The sequence below is a fragment of the Rattus norvegicus genome, chromosome 15 (assembly GCF_021556685.1).
Source record: "Rattus norvegicus strain SHRSP/BbbUtx chromosome 15, alternate assembly SHRSP_T2T, whole genome shotgun sequence".
Lineage (NCBI taxonomy): Eukaryota > Metazoa > Chordata > Mammalia > Rodentia > Muridae > Rattus > Rattus norvegicus.
In genome coordinates this window covers 10472108-10486545 of record NC_141548.1, presented here as the reverse complement: position 1 = coordinate 10486545, position 14438 = coordinate 10472108, and the positions used below count along the sequence as shown (strand labels likewise).

General features: G+C 46.5%; 1 protein-coding gene across 6 annotated transcripts in view; it reads right to left on the bottom strand.

The window, feature by feature from the left end:
- The window catches only part of Ube2e2 (ubiquitin-conjugating enzyme E2E 2), a 277992-nt gene that overhangs the window by 57821 nt on the left and 205733 nt on the right, over positions 1 to 14438 (bottom strand). The window lies entirely within an intron of this gene.

Below are 14438 nucleotides of genomic sequence, written 5' to 3'. Positions count from 1 at the left end.
AGGGTAATGCAAAGTGGCTGGCCCAAACCCTCTAAGCACTGAGAGCACAGACTGTCCCTGACAGACACCAGGGAACAGCCACCATTCTGAAGACCCAGCCATTTGGAACCTCTTCCCCCTACTACCCCATATCCTAGATAAGACATGTTATTTTATGATTGTATTTTATAACTTCTTCTCTGTTCCTCCCTAGAATAAACATTTCTTGAGGAATAGATTTTAGCTACTAACTAACTACACATTTGTTGGCAATGACAGGCTAATGGCTGGGCAGGTCATATGACTGTGAATGGCCAACATACACCCATGTCTCCAGCAAATTCACTAAGAAGAATAAAGCCGAGTGTGAATGGTGCTAATTCTTCCCAGTGAGCATCAGGGCCACAGTATGACTTTAATTTAGCTCTTGGCACTGGGGGCCTAGCTCAGTGGTACAGGGTTTGCTCAGTGTTTCTGATCTTTAAAGCTCCTCATGGGCAGGGGAAACCCAAAATAACTGGAGGTTTCCCAGGGTTCTTTTTGTTTTATCAGGTTATTAACTATGATGATATCCTAACAGAGTGGACAACATCATGAATGCTTGGGAAAGAGTTTACTCAAAAGTCACTGTAACAAAATTGATCATAACCAAGATAAGACTACACAATGATACCATTTTAAATGTAACTCGCCTCACTAAGCAATCAAAGTAGAAGGGAAAAAGTTATCCTCACAGGTTACAGAAGGCTTTCTGCCCTTTCTCCCTCCACTTTTCTTCTTCCAGAATCCCTTCCCTTCTCTTCCATGCAAAAGTAAAACCTTTACAGTATCTATAAACTGAGAAATGATATTTAGACCATGGAAAGCTGACCAAATCTTAGGGCCCAATCATAAATTCATATCAATCAACAGGGAAAAGATTAATAATCCATCAGAAAGACACCAGCAGACATTTCTAAAAGGTAGAAATAAAATTTAAAATATTTAGTTTCATCAAAATCGGGAAAATAACAATTCAACTGGTAAATATAAATGCGTAACAAGCAAAATGGAGTGGTGCACGGTGAGTCCGACGTCTACACACTGCAGATAAACACGCTCAAATGTGCTGGAGCACAGCGCTCTTCAGTCGGGAAGGAGGGAAAGTCTGGGCTTTGTAGCATCTTGGGTGGACCTGGAAGGTGCTGAGCTCAGCAAAGTCAGGTCTAGAACAACAAGTGCTGTGTGATCTCACAGTGTTAAGTAAAGCACTGGTCTCAGAGGGAGAGTGAAACAGTGGCTTTGAGTAGGAACAGAGTAGGAAAAGAGGCTGGTTAGTGGGTATGAGCCAGGTAGATAAGGACTTAAATGGACGTGATCCCAGGTAGATAAGGACTTAAATGGACGTGATCTCAGGTAGATAAGACTTAAATGGACGTGATCCTAGAGTAGATAAGGACTTAAATGGATGTGATCCCAGAGTATGTGGCCTGGTGAGATGGCTCAGTTGGTAAAGTTGCCTGCTGTCATACCTAATGTCATGAATTTGGTTTCCCAGGAAGTATACACTGGAGAGAACCCACTCCTGCAATGTGTTCTCTGACCTTCATATGTACACTAGGACATGTATATAAACACACACGTACACATCCATGTACACAAAATAAACACAAATGTAATATGGGAAAAGCATATTAAAAGGGCTATAGAATGCTATGTAAAACGAGCAGTTCTGTGATCTACTGCGTGTTAAAAACTGATCCAGTGTCCTTCCCAGCTGTAAAGTTTATGAACTATAACAATAACCAGCATTGGCAAGATGCCCCCCAAGGGTACAATAGTGGCACTTACATGTCTTAATTAACAGCCATTTAGAGAGACTTAAGGCCGCCTCTGTTGTAGGGAGTTCATGCCTGGTACCATAAACCCAGCCAACTACCCATGGCTGCCGAGATCCCGGACCATGGCTACCACAACGGCAGCCTCCTTAACCAGTGCAGTTCCCAGCTGTATTCTAAACACCGATCCTGATGCCCACAAGTAAGTGTCGCTTTCATCTCTCCCACTGAAGCTTCCTTTTGTAGCAGTTGGAGACAACTGCAGACATCCTCATTTAGTCCTAAGATAGAGAACAACTGCATTTGGAGACAACTGCAGACATCCACATTTAGTCCTAGATAGAGAACAACTGCATTTGGAGACAACTGCAGACATCCACATTTAGTCCTAGATAGAGAACAACTGCATTTGGAGACAACTGCAGACATCCACATTTAGTCCTAGATAGAGAACAACTGCATTTGGAGACAACTGCAGACATCCACATTTAGTCCTAGATAGAGAACAACTGCATTTGGAGACAACTGCAGACATCCACATTTAGTCCTAGATAGAGAACAACTGCATTTGGAGACAACTGCAGACATCCACATTTAGTCCTAGATAGAGAACAACTGCATTTGGAGACAACTGCAGACATCCACATTTAGTCCTAAGGTAGAGAACAACTGCATTTGGAGACAACTGCAGACATCCACATTTAGTCCTAGATAGAGAACAACTGCATTTGGAGACAACTGCAGACATCCACATTTAGTCCTAAGGTAGAGAACAACTGATTTTTGGATGCCCCAATCCAACTGATACACCCATAACACAACCCCTACACTTAAGGCTCAGGAACACCACAGAAAGGGGGATAGAAAGAGGCCCAGGATGCCTGTTGTTAGTAGGGTCTACTACATGAGACAGGGAAGCCACATCCACTAAATATGAAGAAAAATATGGTTGACTAAACAAGAGCTGTACAATGACAACATGAGCTGACACACACATGTGGGTGGGGTAATCTCACAAGGCTCCTGTACTGGCTGGTTTTGTGTGTTAATTTGACACAAGTTGGAGTTACCACAGAGAAAGGAGCCTCCCTTGGGAAAATGACATCCAGCTCTAAGGCATTTTCTAAATTAGTGATCAAGGGGGTTGGGGGAGGAACAAGCCCCTTGTGGGTGGTAGCATTCTTAGGGTGGTGGTCTTGGGTTCTATGAGAAAGCAAGCTGAGCAAGCCAGGGGAAGCAAGTCAGTAAGTAACATCCCTCCATGGCCTCTGCATCAGCTCCTGCTTCCTGCCCTGTGTGATTCCGGTCCTGACTTCCTTTGGTGATGAACAGCAGTGTGGAAGTGTAAGCTGAATAAACCCTTTCCTCCCCAACTCGCTTCTTGGCTATGATGTTTGTGCAGGAATAGAAGCCCTGACGAAGCCAGCACTACCCACTGATGAAGAGCCATGGGCCATCAATGGCTGCTGAGAGGGGGTGTAAGTATTCTCCAGGGATAAGCTCCTTGATAGATCGTCCAATCCCAAGTGGTCAGCCCTAAATATATATACAGAGGGCAACACTGAAAGTTAGCAGGTTTCACACACACACACACACACACACACACACACACACACACACACACACACGAGCACACACTGCAGTAAAGCGGTCATGAATCTGAGAGGGAGGGCGAGGTAGAGGAGATGAAAATGATGTCACATAAGACTCATGTATCGAAATTCTCAAGAACGAAACACTAAACCGACCCAGGCCTCAGGGTGAGCTCATTGGTAGAGCATTCGTCTACTGAGCATGAGGCTTTGTGATCGATTTCCCATACCACTAATAAGTGAATATGTTTTGAGAAGATATGGACTGGAAAGATGTCAATCCATAAGTGACTGTGTGAGAACAGGGGTTAAGTTGGACTTGGGAAGCCGCATCACACAGATCTAGCAGTAAAGATGATGCCCCATTCAGTTTTATTTCATGTATTTGGACTTTGACTCTCTCTCCTTCTCTCCTCTCCTCTCCTCTCCTCTCCTCTCCTCTCCTCTCCTCTCCTCTCCTCTCCTCTCCTCTCCTCTCCTCTCCTCTCCTCTCCTCCCCTCCCCTCCCCTCCCCTCCCCTCCCCTCCCCTCCCCCACCCTCTCTCTCCCTCTCCTATTCTTTCTTTTGTCTTTAGGGTTATTTTTATTTTAGGTGTGTGGTTGGCCTGAATGCAAGTATGTGTGCCACATGTATGCCTGGTCGGTGTGCTGGATCCCCTGGGACAGGAGTTATCGATGGTTGTGAGCTGCTATGGAGGGGCTGGGAAACTAACGCAGGTCCTTTGGAAGAGCAGCAAGTACTCTCAACCCCTGGGATCTTTCTTGATCAACTCCTTCTCTAAAATACAGTAAGTAAAATCGCAGTTCCTAATGCAGTGCAGAGGAATCAAGCACACTGCACGGCAGTGAGACAGTAAGGGACCAGACAGCATTCTGCCCATCCTCCCATCTGGTAGTGAAGCAGAGGCCAGCACCTGCAGCAGCCTCTTGTGCCAACAGAGCACACTCTTCGGATGAATAAGACACACTTACATTCTGGGCTACAATTAAACCCAGTGAAGAGAGAAGTTTATGAGGAGGAAGAGTTTATGGAGAGTAAATTATAAGTTATAGTTACAACATTATCTCAAGGCTGATGGAAAAACTCAGTTAATACACAGCTATGAAACAGTGTGTCAAAGACTTTCAAATGTGAAGTCACTTTGAGAAGGTTTAAGGTGATCTTCCAGGAATGGAAACTTCAGGTAGTTACATACTATAGGGCCAAGTAAGTGGTCACCACACAGTGCCATCCAGAGAGGGACTCTTGCTAAGACAGATACCTTAGCAAGAAGGGCACCCACTGTGGACTATTTAAAATCAATTTCTGCTCATAGAGTTGCATCTGTCTTTCAATCAGAAACCCAGATTTTATTGAAATCAGCTGTCTATACTGCTGAGGTGGATTAAATGAACACAGCTGATATCGTTCTGGGTTGTGTTATCTGACCAAGGTGTATCTTTTAAAGAAATGCTTTGTCAGTAGCAACAAACTGTCTTTATAACAGACAGGGGTTTTCCAAGGCACATGAATTTCATTTGCCTGCTCAACACACAGACCGTGTCTTAGCTGTGTCTTAGCTGTCTGACGCCCTTGCCTCCTCAGAAAGCAGGCCTACACTACTTGCAATTCTATAGTTAGGAAAGTAGCACTCAAGCTACATAGGTCTCTACCTCTCTTCTGCTGGCAACATGCAAGTGAGAACCCTTTGGAGTGAAAAAAAAAAATCCTTGAAGTGTGCTATATACTACAGCAGCCATGAAGCTAGGGGTGCTTGAGATGTGATTGGGGCCAAGAGCCACGTGCTGTAAGTGCAAGGGAAGCATGTGTTATATATACATATAATCTAAGATAGTGGTTCCCAACCTTTCTAATGCTTTGACCCTCCTGTTGTGGGGACTCTCCCCTCCCAACCGTGAAATTACTAGTGTTTCTGCTTTATAACTGTAATTTTGCTATTGTTATGAATAATAATGCAAATCTCTGTGTTTTCCAATGGTCTTAAGTGACCTTTGTGTTGTTCAACCCCTAAATGGGTGAAAAAGCAGAAGTTGGGAACTGCTCAACTGGGATAACAATTACATGTTCAAATGGCAATACTTGGGATATGCTAGACACATTGTAAAAATGTATGTGGTTTTAGAAGCTCGCAGTACAGTAGAATCCCTACAAAGACACCCCCTTTCTCCAGTGTACCCTCTTCTTCTCCTTCTAGGAAAAAGAAGCAATTGTCAGCATGTGCACAGGGAGTGGAGGATGGGTACGGGGGGGGGTGGAGTGTGGGGGGGGGAACCAGACAAAATCAAAACGCCTCCTCCTGGGAATTTAGGACTGGCGGTTACTTTGCCAGAGGCTGCATTCTGGGAATGTAGCCTCCAACCCTGCAGTGGAGACGCCCACCAGCACCTGCAGATCTCTGAACCTTCCTTTAATCCTGGGCAACTATCTGGGGCTTTAAACAGCCACTCCAGTTTCTGCTACCCTTCCTTAGTCCATTTTCTTAGTTCAACCAGAAACCCAATAGGAGTCACTGCTCCTGTCTCCCTTCCCCCAACACACACAGCTACTTCTCACCCAATCCTAGTCTCTGTGAGAAATGGAAGGTCTCAGGGCATCCACGTCTTCTAAAAATACTTTCTATCTGGACTTAAGAACAATTTGGTCAGGTCTGCTAGGCAGTGCACTGAGTAACATTTCTTAACAGTTAACCCTGCAGCCCATGTGCAAGACAGGAAGACCAGGGCCCTAACATGTCTTTATCAGCAGTGGAAACAGGCTTTGGACAGGAGTGCACACCACTGTCCACGTGCTATTCCCCCCCTTAGACCATTCCACCATATCCCAAACTTCCCGTGTGCAGCCATAGAGCTCTACCTCAGCCGCACGGAGAGTACCATGGCAACAGGGCGACACTACCACACTCTGCGCTTCACAGTTCTCAGTCAAGTTGATTCTCAAAAGAACCCTTAGTTCTCTATCACAGATGAGAGATGGTAACCCTCTGTGGCACCAAGATAATACTCCATGGCAACCCTCAATGGTAATGCTCCTCCACAGTCCATGATAATGCGTGTGGTGCTAGTGTATAACATTCTACGGTGCTGTGGATAACGCTCTGTGGCACCACGGTAGAGTCAGGGTACTCTCCATGCTGCTGTGGGAGAGCTCCACGGTAGCGCTCTAAGTGGAGCCTCATTTGTTTCCAGCTAACACTGCAGCCCATCAAAGCAGACATTCCCTCCAAGAGCACAGGTACAGCAGATCTTGGCTTTTGGGTAGTTAAGAGCTGAGGTTTGTACACAGATTTAAGGGAGGGCAAAGGCCTCTGATACACCCAAGCCGCTTCTCCTGGATGAAGATACTTTCATTTCATTTTTAAGAAAATGGTAAGCAAAAATTGGTATAGTAATGACCTTTTATTCTTAAAATGCTGGTTGTGATAGCTCACGACTTGCATACTTTTTCTCCCTTTGGTGTCCCTGACACCGCCATGGGACTCTAAGGCTCACTGTCACTGTGGTGTTCCTTAGGCTGCCATGGGACTCTAAGGCTCACTGTCACTGTGGTGTTCCTGTGGTGTCCCTGAGGTCGCCATGGGACTCTAAGGCTCACTGTCACTGTGGTGTTCCTGTGGTGTCCCTGAGGTCGCCATGGGACTCTAAGGCTCACTGTCCCTGTGTTTTGGTATCAGGGTCAAGGTTAGGAGAGGAGGAGGGTGGTGAATCAGCCGGGAGACTGACTTCTGAAGTGACTGGCATACACTGACAATTCCTGGGCTTCTGCTGGAGAACAGGAAGCAGGCACCCAGCACAGTGCTGGTAAAGGGTTACTCATCAGATCCCAGGAGGCAGGCTCTCCATCCTGGGACTGCCATGGCTTAGGGACTCCATAGTTTAGGACAATTTACCAAACACCTACTGCCTCAGCTCCCTCATGCTGGCAGGAGGTTTAGGGTGTCGTGTGGTGGATGATGACAGACTAGAAGAGCTGAGTGGGTCTGGAAGCTTGCCTCTCTCTTGACTCTGGGAAGGACGAGGAAATAGGAGAACGCCTGTTGAAGGATGCTGACCTCCCTCTCTGCCTTGCCTCCCACACACCTGTCGTATGGTGTCCTGCAAACCTCTGCCCCTCGTGCTGGTTTTCTCTCAGCTCAGTTTATGAAAGGAATTCAACAAATGACTGGAAATGCCAATCTCTGTTGACTAATAACTTAGTAAAGAAAAAACAAACAAACAAACACACAAGCAAAACCAACCAAACCAAACCAAACCAAACCAACAATAAAAACCCAGCCAGAAAGAAACTCAGTCAGCCCAGATGAATGGGAGCCAGCACTGACTTAGTACTGGAAGCATCATGCTATGAATGCCTGCACAGCAGAAGGACTGAGGGCCAGGGAGGCTTTGCAGATGTACTCAGCTAGAATCTGCATTCTTAAGCTCTCTGGGTGACAGATGTGTAGGTGACTGTAACAGGAGAGGTGACAGCACTGAAGGAAGGTTCTAAGTAGGGGACACAGAATGAAATCGGATGGTAAAAGGTGTGTCACTGACCAAGAGGCTCCTGTGGTCCAGACACTAGCATTCTTCGACCTCACAGGCTCATTTCTCTGTAAAAAAGAAGACGTTGCTAAGGGGGGTCTTATGAATCAAACTTTTAATTTAATTGTTTCAGATTGATTAATCGATTTTGTGTGTGGGTGCCTGTGTACCATGGCCCACATGTGGAGGACAGAGGACAGTTTGTGGGAGTCAGTTCTCTGCATAAGGGAGCCAGGATGAAACTCAGGTCGTCAGGCTTGGCTGTAAGTGCCCTGACCCTTTGAGCCATCCCAGTGGGATATCTAATATGTATATATGTATATATGTATATATTTACAGAATCAAGTGCAGAATCTGGGAACAATTTGGTTCTCTAAAAATAGCAACTTGCAATTAAAGTAAGCTCCCTCAAATCGTTGCTATGCTGAAAACTCCAATGGTATCTGAAGTTAAGGGGTAAAGAGATCCAAGGGCTTAGCAGCAGTGACCCGGTAAATGTTGGAACTGATTCCAACCTGAAAACCACACAGAAGCATACACACATGTCCACCTGACGCCAACAGTGAGCCTCCGTGGATGGTACCACAGAAAGAGTGAAAGTCTACAAACAACATAAGTTAACCTAGTTCCCTACATTTCTGTATACGAGGCTAGAGCTGACCAGATATGACAGACTAGAGAAATCATGGCGTAAAGAAAACACACTAACATCACCGAGAGACACTTCGTGATTTAGCTTCCTATGGAAGCACTACACTTCAGGGCCATTCTGAGAAGGCACTTCGTGTGTGTCCTCCCCTTATCACCACAGCTCCGAGACAGCTTTGTCTTCGAGCGAGAGTGCCTGACTTCTTCCTCCTGAAGTTCTTCTTTAAATGAGTGGAGACCTAGATTCCCAAAGTTTTCAGTGCTTTTCATGAAATCAGACCCTCTGCTTAAAACAAACAGAACAGTCATGCCTGCAGGTCTCATTCCTTATCTCTTCCCTCTGGGGCTGTGCAACACTTGTGGGTCTCGCTTCTTCCCTGATCTTCACTTCCCTGAGAGACTGACAGCCTAGGACTTCTGGTGTTCCTGCTGGTCCCTCCTGCTGACTTGTGCCAAGACTGAGTGAGGCTGGCTGTCTCTGCTAGGTTGTGTCACTGATGTTGGTAACCTGACTCTACTGAACTGGACTGCTTGTGTATCCATGAAGTGTCTGCCAGTGGGTCAAGCTGCAGCTGCCTGCTACCTGTGAACTGAACTGCCGATTTTCAGACGACACAGACGGGCGTTGCTCCAAAGAACCTTTCTAAACAACCTCCTTCCCGCCCAACCCTGTGTCTGTATTCTTTCCCTCCACTATCTCTCGGGGGTAGAGAGCTACAAGGGAGGTTTAAGTCTTTAAGTCATTAAAGATAGGCTTTGAAAAATAATTAAAGTTATAGAGGGTGGTTTTCGAAGGAAAGCAAAGACGGGTTCCTGCATTCCTCAAGTTCTCAGGCATTTCTGACAGCAGTTTTCCACGATGTCATAAGCTACTATTCAATGGTTTAGTGGGGACTGCCCATTACATTCTGGCTTTCGCATGCAATTCTACAGTTTGCCCTTGTGAAACATTTAGAGAAGTGACTTAGCACTCAGCTTCATGATTCAGCCTCCACACAGTTCATTAGTCGTGGTATCAACATCAGCTTTCTAGATCAGCTATTACTGCCTTTCAGATCCCAGCCTTTGCCTTCCTTGTCTGTAGGCAAAGCGAGCAGATCTTACGGAAGGTTTGCGTTGAGAGCCACTGCTCTGCAATATCCTTACCTCGGGTCAAGATGGACGTCTCTGAGACCAAGAGACTTTGCTTTAGGTAGCACTGTGATGTGAGAAATAACTGCCCATCTCCAGCTCGCAGTGTGGGGCGGGGAGGGAGCCTGCCAAGCGGGTTTAATCTACCTACATCCCAGTCGGCATCAACCTCCCAGCAATAAAGTGTAGCCCGGGCTGCTGGGAGAAACAAACCTAGGGATGAATAATTAAGACCCCAGAGAGACCAACCCTGACGACCAGGGGAGCTTTAATTTGTGACGGAACCTAGCAGTTTAAAAGGCTAATAATTGCGCTCAATAGCACAGATGCTAAGGACCTGGAGTGGCCACCGTACACGCAGGATGTGAAAACCAAAGCTTGGGAGAGTGCCAAGCGATCAGTTCAAAAGAAGAAGTAGGGAGGTGTGAGTCCTAGGAACGCATCTCACTCTGAGACGGTGTCCCGGTGTCCCCGCCTCAGTCCTGGCTGGAGCAGCATCTGACAGGCTAAGGCTGAGACACAGGGGGGAAGGTAGCACATCACAGCAGCTCTGCCTTGATGGCCCTTCTTTGCTTTGATGGATTGGTTTTCTGTTGGGAAGATCAACACTCTGAAGCAAGTGTGTCAGGCCTCTGTGTTAAGATAACCAACAGCGTTGATGGTTTATGATAAAACAATGTTACTATCCAGTAGTCCCTTTCAAATCGAAGAACATGCCAGAGAGCTGGGGACCTCCAATCATGGTTTAAACCTCTTCGGCAAAGACACAACCCCAACCCCCAAACCAAAGGACAATCTTCCTCATGACAGAACACAAGACGTGACGTTTAATTTTCTTTTCTAATCAGTGGGAAGCTTTCCCTCAGAGGTTGCTAGAACTGGGTGCTTTCCTTCTGTGGCTGTTGGACACAGTATCGGCAGTGCCCTGACTGGAAAGCCAATGCAGCTGTGGACAGAGACTCAAAGTCTCACCCCCACACGAGCAATTTTACTCATTCAAAAATTGAGTTTTTTTTTTAATGCTTCCTTCGGTTCCCTGGTTTCTCTCTGAATTTTGTGTACCTAGCTTGGAGATTAATAACTGGCAGGAGACAGAAAGACTGGCCCAGCCTGCCTGTCCAGACTGCAGCTCCCCGAGGGCTGCACTGGTCTCCTCGCCTTCCAGTCCTAGGCACCTTGGACCCGACTGTGTGAACTGACAGGGAAGCCACGCTTTTGAGTACTGAGTATGTGCATGACCAAACATTCTTTTCCTCTGCGAGGCATGCATCTTTAAAAATCAGATTTCTACTTCAAAAGTCCTAGGTGTAAGGGCTGGGATAGAGTCCAACTGGGATACTGGGATGAGCGCTTGCCTACATGGGCAGGGTCTGGGTTTGATCCTCAGCACAGGAAATGTTTATAGAAACACGGCAAAGACAGGGTTCTCAAGCACTCGCGTGGCCCAGTTCTGTTATTATAGTGTTTTTGTCATGATCTCTGACCAACTAGAACCCAAACGTAATTGCGATTTCTTGTATTTTTATTTAGTGTTCTATTTCTGTTCACAGTTTCCATCCAGGACACAAAGCATCGAGCAGCTGTCAGTCATGGTTCATTGCCAATGTCACAAACCACAGGATGAGAAGTACAAAGATGTATGTTGGCTTACGGTTCAAGGCCAAGGGTCAAAGGTCATCTACCAGTGCTGCCCTTGCAAGCAGATGGCACTGTGGTGCAGGCAGCAGGTAGACTGGGGCAAGTTCCAGAAACCCAAACCATCAGGGTTTTGGAGCTGACCTCCTGCAGTGTGATCCACTGTGGGCCATGAGAGCTGCACTTCTCTCACAGAAGCGCAGCCCCATCTCTGCCTGCAATCCTTACGGGCCCCACCTCACACACCTTTCAGTAGGGGCCAACTCCAGCATGACTTCGGCTGGGGAAACACACTCAAACCTAGCAGTCGCCATGCTTCTTTACAACTTAAGTTGAGGCGTGGAGGAAGAAATGGGGAGAAGTTCTACGTCATCTTTGCAATTGTCCTCCAGATCAGAAGCTGTTAGGAAATATGTTATTTTAAGAAGTTGATAATGAGAAAATCTCCCACCCCAAGTTTTCTTTAATGAAAATACCTGTATGTTCAGCTTTGGTACTGTATTTAGGTGGATGTGGGACAGTGGACCATGCCAGGAAACTCGGTAAGATCGAGGGGGTCCAGAGTCCCCAGCACCCGGGCACCCACCTGAGATGATAGGTGACTCCCGCTCCCTATCAGATTCCTGTCCTGGAACAGGTGCCACCCTTTCCACACAGGAAACGTGACCTATGGAGGTCACATAGCCCCAAACAGAGTTCTCCACGCTAATGAGGCATCTAGAGGCCATGAAGGTTTGGCCAATGAGCTTCCCTGCCTGGACATTCCTCCCTGCAAAAGGTATTTAATCTCTGGTCCACCCTGAGAAGGTGGTACACACCCACTGTTTATGATGAAAGGTCAACAAATGGATAAACACAGCCTGTCTCTTTCATCAAGAATCCCGTGGGGAGCACGGAAAAAGCCTTCAGACTAATAAGCCACAGCCTAAGTCTCCTGCACAAGCCCCCTCTGTGCTCTCAGACAACCCTCCACCAAGCTAAGGATTTGCATCAATAGCTAAGCCAGAGTTTCCATTTCCCCAGGCCCGAGTTCCTCACCCTCCTCAGCCCATGGGCCCCCAACTTTCCTCTCAATTCCTAGAAGCTCAGTGGTGCCTGGATGTCCAGGACTCCTCGAAGGCCCATGGACCCCAACCCTTTGTTCCCAACTCCACTGTGCTGTGCCCCTGTCCCAGCAGTGACTTGGATGCCCAGGACCTTGGGAACCCCAGCTTCAGGCTACCACATCCCAGGCTGCATCCCGCCCCCCCCCCCCCGCCCCCTGAGCAGTGTCTCAGAGCTTCCCTAAAGCCCAGCGCCTAACAACACTGGCACAGGGTAAACACAGTCTAGCGCTCCCCGAGTTTCACCTCCCCAGAGGTGTTCCTCACACCCCATCGGCAGGGCAGAACTTGGACCCCAAGTGGAGATTCTGCCCACATACTGTGAAATGTTTGACATTACTGACATCCTAGTTAACACCCAGACCTTCTACCCTTCTATGATATGTGGGATTTATAAGAATCCACTTAAGAACTAACATGGATGGGGGCTGGGGATTTAGCTCAGTGGTAGAGCGCTTGCCTAGGAAGCGCAAGGCCCTGGGTTCGGTCCCCAGCTCCGAAAAAAAGAACAAAAAAAAAAAAAAAAAAAAAAGAACTAACATGGATGAAAAAGGATGTAGAACAGAACTGACCATGGAGCAGTGAGATCTAGGACGAGGGGACATTGCTCAGTGGGTAAAGGTGCTGAGACTGACATACGGGGACTGAGAAAACTGAATTCTGAAAAACGTATTCCAGCATCCATGGGCACACGTGTGTATACAAGCATCCCAAACAAATAAAACTATAATACATGTATACATTAAATGTGTAATATAATATATAACCTGATTATAATGAATTCAAGAATGTATACTGCATGACATATTACATACAGAACGTAAGGTAACCCCATGGCAACCTTCCATGCCTTAGATCACGGTGTCATAGGACCCACCCAGCATACCGCCCTCATTCAGATACAACAGCAGAGCCACGTCAGTGGAGATTTTGTCTGAAGAAAATGTGTCCCGTGAGTGTTTCAATTACAACATAAGATTAACTCTCTTATTAATTCACGCATGCACTTCAGAAGGCCAAGCTCTGCAGAGGGGCAGAGAGGCAGCAAAAGCAAAGTCCAGGACGGATGGGAGGGACTCTGCCGGGATTCTGATTCTGCCCGGCTTGATCTTGATCTTGTGCCACTGCCACAGGGGCTGCGAGTTCATCCAGAAGACCCTGCTCCCCAGGGTCCCCCGCCATTTCTGGTGCTTACAGCTGAAAAGGCTGCTGGGGATGGGCAGTCAGCTTGCTTTGGAAATGGCCTGACAGGCTCTGGTGAAAGGCCCCACAGCCCTGCAGACACTGACTAAGTGGACTTGGTGGGTTTAAAAAAGAGCACATGACACTGGAAAGGGAGATTAGTGGTGGGAATAGGGTTAGGAATGGGAGGAGTTGGGAGTGGGGCAGACAGGAGGGAGGTTTGAACCAAACACATTTACAATGCAAAACTCTCAAATGATAAAACATTTAGAACACATACATTCTAAGAGCCTTCTGTGAGCCGTAGCCTTAGTGGTAAATACCTCCAAGGTTTTATTCATGGAACATGTCTTCTAGTAAGTAAATTAGTCTGCTGTGCATATGCATAAAGCTACATGTGAAAGAACTTCTGCATATATGTGTGAATACATGTGTGCACACACATGTAGAGGTACAGTCTGAATGAGCGGTGACGATGAATCAGAGAGTGAGTTATGGTAGTGATTCAAAATAGTTCTTAAACTAACCAACTAAAATCCTCTGAAACATCCTGTGTAAGGGCATTTAGGTATTGGTTTATGGAATTACTTCCCTAAGTTCCAATGTGTCCATTAAGAGTGAATCATATAAAAGCTGCTAATATTCTGTCAGTCAGTGCCTGACACAGCTTTGTCTTTGAACTGCAAGACCATCTCTGTATGCACAGCTAGCTAAGGGTTTGCACAACCCTTAGAATCAAGAAAAATTCTGTGAGAGTTCTATTTTATTTCTATTTTAGGCTGACAGCTTATTCACCAAAAACACAATTATACTGTTTATAACTAGAGCAT